An 8548-nucleotide genomic window follows, 5' to 3' on the forward strand; every position below is an offset into this window, starting at 1 on the left:
CGGTAGCACGCAAACCTATAAACGAAAATGATATAATTTAGTTATTTAAATAAATGAATTTGATAGATTAGGGTACTTAATACTTGAGCCTAGCATTAGATGAGCATTGCAAACTGCTACTTGTTGAGCAAGGGATCATTGGGTCAAGGTGAATAATTTTTTTAAAAAATTAAAAAGACATTCAATTTTTTTGGCAGGTACCCACAATTTCAATTCAAGATCTAAGAGTTGATCCAAACTAGATCGATTTTCAGTTCACAATTTCGATTCCTAATTTTTTTATTTTATTTTTGGAACCAGACCGAAACCTCCAATTTCGATTTGAAAGGTTCAGTTTCGATTAAAATGTCTACTCCTACAGCATGCATTGGAGAACATTTTTTAGACATCATTTATTTTTACCTATGTAGTACAATTTTTAAACAATCTACTATTACATTGAAGATACTCTATGTAAATGGGTTGCTACATTTTTAGCCCACTTATTACTTATGGTCCAGTTTTGCGAGCCCAAGTAAATCGGGTCCTTTGATCCAATTAAATGAAGATTCTGTAATGGTTGAAAGCGTTTTTTTATTTTTGAACATTGGTGCGTTTTAAATGGATGGCTGACACTTGGTGTAATCTGGACTGTTGGATCAGCTGATTGATCGTATTCCATTTAAATAGACTTTTCATTCTAGGGTTAGGACAAATCGTATTATTTTGTATTCCTCTCGTCTTCTTCGTGTCTTTCTTTGAAATTCTCTCTATAAATTTCATCTTCTGGATAATCTGTGTAATTTCTTTGTGAGATTATGGTCTACTGAGTGTAATGTATTCTTTGTGAGTGTTTTGTAAAGAGAGAGATCAGAGTTTCAGAAATGCTTTGTGTCGAATCTTTGTGGTTCAGATCTGTGACATTCTTGCCTATTTTAAGGGCTTTTTTAGTGGATTCGAGCTAAATCCTTAGAGATGCTCAACGGGGATTAGGCATTAGCAGCGGTCGCGAACCTCGGGGCTAAGGCTAAAAAATCTTGTGTTCTTATTTTTCTACGATTTTTACTTTGTGTTTACAAACCAAAATCATTTTTACATAGGAAGTTTATGTATCTGGGACCTACAGGGGTATCGGAGCATTTGGAAAATCTTTTATACGAACTGTGTTTCAGCTGCTGCGTTCGAAGAAAAACTCAGATCTGAATTTTTTACTTTTCTGTTCTTGAAAATCTTTGGGTCTTTTTCAAAAAAAATAAAAGGAGTTGGTTCTTGGTGTTTCTGAGTATCCCGTTGTTATATACTTGCAGTATTTGTGAGATCTTGGTACTTAAATATTTTTTGAAAAACCTAGGGTTTCTACGAATCTCCCCTAACTCTACCTCTGTCTAGGGGTCCCTGAGGGAACCCTAGAAACTTTGAGGATTAGGGTTTCGATTCAAGAAACTGACCTTTTTAAAAAAATTCTTGAAATACATTTTTTTCTGATTCTATTGTTAATCTGTTGTATATACTGTTATTTGAACTGATACTCGAATGTTGGTCTATTCAGGAACTATAATTTCTTTAGTCTGAGATTATTCTTCTTCGAAGGTATATCTGTTTCCTTCATTTAGCTGGTAGCTTACTGTGTGTAAGTCTATATGTCTTTATGACTTATTCTTGAATATTAAACAAACTGGGAAATTAGAATAATTTCTGACATATATCACTGTGATATTTGCTACTGTCTTAAATCTTTTGGATTAGTTTATTGAACCTGCATACCTGTATACTGATTTTGTCTCATATTGTGAAGTGATAACTGTATACGTAAACTGCATGTAACGAATTCACATTGCTTATTGAGTATAAACATATGTGAGATTATCAATTTGTTGTATACTGTTGTTTTCTTTCAAATCTTGAGTCCCTGTATAAAATAAATTGATCTGTGTGATACTTTTTATCTTGACTCTAAAATTTTTGAGAATAATTGTTACACTACTGCACATTATGGCCACCAAAGTTGATGTTCCTATATGGGATGGCAAAGGAGACTTTAGTTTCTGGCGTCAGAAAATAAAATCACTTTTAATGCAATTAAAATGTGTGAAATCTATTGATGAGTCTTGGCCTGAAACCTTAAGTGAAGCTTGGAGAACTGAACAAGATAAATTGGCATGGAGTACCTTATTTTTGCACTTATCTGATTCTGTGATTAGGAAGTTAGGTGACACTGATACTGTAGCTAAACTGTGGGAAGCCTTAGAGAAACAATATCTGACTAAAACCCTACCAAATAAGTGTTTTCTATGGAAACAATTCTTCAGCCATAAGTTTGACCCTAGTGTTGACTTAGAAGAAAACATGGATAGGTTCAATAAGATCACACAAGACTTTATAAACTGTGGTGAGAAAAGCTCAAGTGATCAAAAGGTAGTTTGTTTACTTAATGCACTGGGTGATAGATATAAGGATATAATGAATGCCTTAAAATATGGTAGGGATGATCTAACTGTTGATATAATTCATAATTCCCTAAAGAATAGGGAACTTGAGTTAACATCAGAACATAAAGAAGCACTTAGTGCTGAAACTTCTCTACCTACTCCTAAGACTAAGTCCAAAGGGGTTAGTAATTTTAGTCAGGCTAATCGCAGCAAGAATTTTCAGGAGAAGAAATGGGGAAATAATAGGGCAAAAGATAAGAAAAACATTAAAGGATATGATAAGAATAGGAAGTACTATTATTGTGGCAAACCTGGACATCTTATCAAAGATTGTTTTAAAAAGGCTAAAGATCAAAGAAATGGATCTAATTAGGGTGATGGCCCTTTTGCTAATACTACTTCTCATAAAGAAGCAGGGGCAAACATTGGTGTTGCCTATGTCTCTTCTTATGAAAGAACAAGTCAAGATTGAGTTCTTGATTCAGGTTGTTCTTTTAATATATGTCCAAATCTTAGCTGGTTTTCTGATTTTTCAAATCTAAATGAAGGTTTTGTAAAACTAGGAAATAATGAGTCCTATGGAGTGAAAGGGATTGGAAACATTATACTAAAACTTGAAAGTAATCAAACATTACTTTTAAAGGATACTAGATATGTCCCTGCCTTGAAAAGTAACCTTATTTCTTTAGGTGTTCTAGATGATGAAGATTATCAGATTGAAATTAATAAGGGTTTTACAAATATCAAGAAAAATCAGAACCTTATCATTAATGCACCTAAGACAAATGGAATCTATTTGATAAGTGCTAAGTGTGTGTCTCCTAATAATAATGTGAACTTAGTGACTCAGTCTGATAATTCAGAACTGTGGCATAGGAGACTTGGACATCTTGGAGAGAAGGGACTAAAACTTCTTTCAAAAGAATGTGTCTTTGGAAAAGACAAAGTTCACAAGTTAAACTTTTGTGAACATTGTATCTTAGGGAAACAGAATAGACTGCCATTTAATACAGACATACATAAATCCCAGAATATTCTTGATTACATACATAGTGACCTGTGGGGGCCTACACTGTGTGTATTGCCTCAGGCTACAGATATTATCTCCTTATAATAGATGATTTTTCTAGAAAGGTCTGGATCCTCTTATTAAGAAATAAATCAGATACTTTCATATCCTTTAGAAATTGGAAAATCATGATAGAAAATCAAACTGATAGAAAGATAAAAACATTAAGAACAGACAATGGTCTAGAATTCTGCAATGTTGAATTTGACCAATTCTGTAGCAATAATGGGATACAAAGACACAGAACTGTTGTCTATACTCCTCAGCAAAATGGAATTGCTGAGAGGATGAATAGGACACGCCTTGAAAGAACTAGATGCATACTAATAAGTTCTGGTCTACCCAAAATATTCTGATGAAAGTTGTTAAGACAGCCTGTTGCCTTATAAATAGAAGTCCTTCAAGTTCTGTAGACTATCAAATACCTGAAAAACTTTGGACTGGATCCATGCCAAATTATTTTTATCTAAAAACTTTTGGTTGTGCAACCTATTCACACCAAATTGGCTCTAAATTAGATCCCAAGTCCATTAAGTGTGTGTTTCTAGGGTATGGGGAAGGAATTAAAGGTTACAGATTGTGGTTGAAAGAAATCAGAGGTTACAAAGTCATAATAAGTAGATCATTTATTTTTCATGAAGAGATTTTCCCTTGTCTTAGTGACAATAATAGAGAAGAACTGACTGATAAAGACTTTGTATCTACTAGTATTAAAATTGATATACAAAATGACCAAAATCAAACTCAAATTGAGGTGGAGCAACTTCTAGAACAAACCCAAGTTATAACTGATGAAAACTTAAATGACAACTAAGCTGTTAATCCTACTACTGGTCTACAAGATTATCAACTTGCTAGAGATAGGGAAAGAAGAGTAATTAGAACCCCTTCTAGATTCTTACATGCAGACTATATATCTGAACATATTGAGTCTGTAACCCTAAGTTCTGAACCAGCCTCTTTTGAAGAGGCTGTTTCTTGCAAAGATTCAGCAAGATGACTTGCTGCAATGTAAGAAGAAATGGATTCTCTAATAAGAATCATACTTGGAATTTGGTGGAAAAGCCTACTGACTGCAAACTAGTAGACTGTAAATGGGTGTATAAAATAAAAGAAGGTGATTTGAAAGGAGCCAATAATAGATATAAGGCAAGATTAGTAGCTAAAGTTTCACACAAAGTGAAGGAATTGACTATAATCACATATTTTCACTAGTTGTTAAATACACATCAATTAGGATTCTATTTGCTTTTGACTTAGTATTAGAACAATTGGATGTGAAAATCGCTTTTCTCTATGGAACATTAGATGAAACAATATATATGTCTCAACCTAAGGGATTTGAAAATAAAATAGAAACTTAGTGTGTTTAATGAAGAAATCCCTTTATGGCCTGAAACAGGCTCCTAGGCAATGGTATAGGATATTTGACTCTTTTATACAAAGCATTGGATTTACTAGATCTGAATATAATTCATGTTTTTATTTCAAGTGTGTGGGAAATTCTGAATTTTTCTATTTGCTTCTATATGTAGACGATATGCTTCTAGCTGGTCATGATAAAGTTACAATTGATTCCTTAAAAGAAAAACTTAAATTTGAATTCGAAATGAAGGATCTAGGACCTGCTAGAAGAATATTAGGAATGGAACTAAAAAAGAAATAGAACAGATGAAAAATTATTTCTAACACAAGAATCCTATATTCAAAAGGTAGTTAAGAGGTTTTCACTACATAAATACAAATCTATTAGCCTTCCTTTATCTGCTTGTGTGAAGTAGTCTGTTGAACATTCACCCAAAACTGAAGATGAATATAATAGAATGGCAAATGATGCAAATGCAGTAGGATTTGTCATGTATGTTATAGTATGCTTTAGACCTGATATTGCCTTTGCTGTTAGTGTTATAAGTGGGTTTATGAGCAACCCAGCTGAAACTCACTAGGAAGCTATGAAACACTTAATCAGATATCTAAAAGGTATTCAGAATTTAGGACTTATTTTTAAATCTAATAAAAATGGTCTTAAACTAAAAGGGTATGTTGATTCTGATTTTGCTGGAAATTTAGACAATAGAAAATCTACCATTGTATATTTTTATGTGATAAATAGCACCTGCATTAGCTGGAAGTCTCAGCTTCAAAAATTAGTTGCCTTATCATTCACTGAAGTTGAGTACATTGTAGCCACAGAAGCTGTAAAAGAAGGTTTGTGGGTAAATGGTCTATTGAATGAATTGGGGTTTATAGAAAATAAGGTGAAACTTTGTTCAGATAATCAAAGTGCTATTTTTTTAAGTAGAAACCTCATATTTCATGATAGAACCAAACACATAGATGTTAAGTTTTACTTCATAAGGGATATAATTGAAAAGGGTGACATAAAACTGGTAAAAATATCCACTAAAGTGAATTCGGCAGATCCAGGCACAAAGGTAATACCATTGAATAAATTTCAAGATTCTTTGAAGTTATTGAATCTTGAAACTAACTAGTTTTCTTCTGTTTTGACAGGTTTAACCGAGCACATGAACTGAGGTGAAGTTTGAGTCCACTATTGAGAGTCTTAAAAATGAAGCAAAGGTGGAGATTGTAAATGAGTTGCTACATTTTTAGTCCACTTATTACTTATGGTCCAGTTTTGCCAGCCCAAGTAAATCGGGTCCTTTGATCCAATTAAATGAAGATCTTGAAATGGTTGAAAGCGTGTTTTATTTTTGAGCATTGGTGCGTTTTAAATGGATGGCTGACACTTGATGTAATCTGGACCGTTGGATCAGGTGATTAATTGTATTCCATTTAAATAGACTTTTCATTCTAGGGTTAGGACGGATCGTATTATTTTGTATTCCTCTCGTCTTCTTCGTGTCTTTCTCTGAAATTCTCTCTGTAAATTTCATCTTCTAGATGATCTGTGTAATTTCTTTGTGAGATTATGGTGTACTGAGTGTAGTGTATTCTTTGTGAGTGTTTTGTAAAGAGAGAGATCAGAGTTTGAGAGGTTCTTTGTGTCGAACCTTTGTGGTTCAGATCTGCAACATTCTTGCCCATTCTAAGGACTTTCTTAGTGAATTCGAGCTAAATCCTTAGGGATCCTCAACAGGGATTAGGCATTAGCAACGGTCGCCGAACCTCGGGGCTACGGCCAAAAAATCTTGTGTTCTTATTGTTCTACGATTTTTACTTTCTGTTCACAAACCAAAATCGTTTTTACATAGGAAGTTTATGTATCTAGGACCTGCACTCTAATACTTAACGAATTCATATCACATGCTTGTCATCCATAATCCTACAAATATTTAGCCATTCTAGTGTACTAAACATATTTATTAAATATATTTAATACACAATACAAACAATATAGTATATGAGGTTTTTAAACTTTTTTCTTATTAATATGTCCAGAATTATATAGTTACTTTACCAAATAAGCCATAAAAACCTACAAGGAAAAAAACCTAAAAATGAATAAACTATTTTTTCAATGCAAATTTCTACTTCTTTTTTTCCCCTTCTCTTTGCTCATACTTTGCATCATATAATAAGAGGTTTATCCAATGCGCACCCGAAAAGTAGCGACTGCAAGTTTCCCCGTCATCAAAAATAAAAATAAGAGGCTTGAGTCTTGACTGATATTAAAAATAAAGGAAAACCATGCACTTTGTTCCGAGGTATTATTAAAGATTACTTGTGTATGCCTTCATATTCCAATTAATAATGCGAATGTTTTGCCCTATTTAACTTCTTTAATTCTCATTGGGAAAATCTAACTAAAATCCTATTAGTGAACCAATAAGCATCTTGGGCTTCAACATGTAATTTTAAGTTGGGCTCATATTGTGTAGCTTAACTCAATTAAGCCCAATTCTTTAATATTGTTACGATTTATGCTCTCTAGTGGTGTCAAAATGGACGGCAACTAAGATCCAAGACGATATAGTCAGTTAAAAATCTGGATCAAAACATGCCTATTTCCATCTGGGTCGATTCTCAAGTTAGTCTATCATAGTGGACAGGTGTCTTCGGCTTATTTGACCCGGTCAACCTACCAATTTTGACATCCCTAAATCCTAATATTCTCTTATGCAATTATGACTTTGATCAATTTAATTTAAAAAGTTATTTGTTCGATCCAATTAAAAATTATTATTAATAAAAGCAATAAATTATTTTCAATAATTTAAAGTTATACTATGATAGTGCACATATGGAGATCATACATGAAGGTTTCCCGTCCATGTTAAGTTTCTTTTAAAGCCACAATTCGTCCATGTGAAAAGCAATAAAAAAATAAAATAAAATAAAATAAATTCACAATTTTAAATATTCACAAGAAAATTTTTTGGAAGATCCGGTTCCTATGTTATCATGGGACTTGAATTGTATTATTTCTTCATATAATTGAGTGGATCTGTAATCCATAGATTGAATTTGAGTTTGACAATAGAATTCGTCCAAATTCTTATCATAACTAATACGTTTCTGCTCACAAGGACTAGAACTTCTTGTTAAATTTAACGACGAACTTAAATTTCATTTAAAATATATATATATAAATTAGCATTATAAAACTAATTATTACGCAAAAATCCATTAGCATTATCTTGCATTTTAATGCCAAATAACTGCTACTCTCATTGCTACTTTACCCATAGACATGTAAAGTGAGTCGAGTCATCTTTAGATAGTCCATTCGACTCCTTATGAACCAACTTGGCTAAGAAAATACAAGGGCTGGTGGTTGACCTATCAATTCTTTTTTATAAATTAGCATTATAAAACTAATTATTTCAATATCGAATCAAAATCCATTAGCATTATGGTTCTAGTGCCAAATATCCGCCACTCATTGCTTCTTCACCCATAGAGATGTAAAGTGAGTTGAGTGACCTTCAGATAGTCTATTCGGCTGCTTAGGAGCCAACTCGGCCAAGAAAATATGAGGGTGGTTGGTTGACCTATCAATTCTTTTATTTGTTAAAATAATTTCCTTACGAAAACACAATCAAGAGCATACTTGACTAACTTGAAATAATATTTGAAGTTGATTAAACATACTTCTTATCTATAA

The sequence above is a fragment of the Olea europaea genome, chromosome 5, assembly GCF_002742605.1.
Source record: "Olea europaea var. sylvestris chromosome 5, O_europaea_v1, whole genome shotgun sequence".
Lineage (NCBI taxonomy): Eukaryota > Viridiplantae > Streptophyta > Magnoliopsida > Lamiales > Oleaceae > Olea > Olea europaea.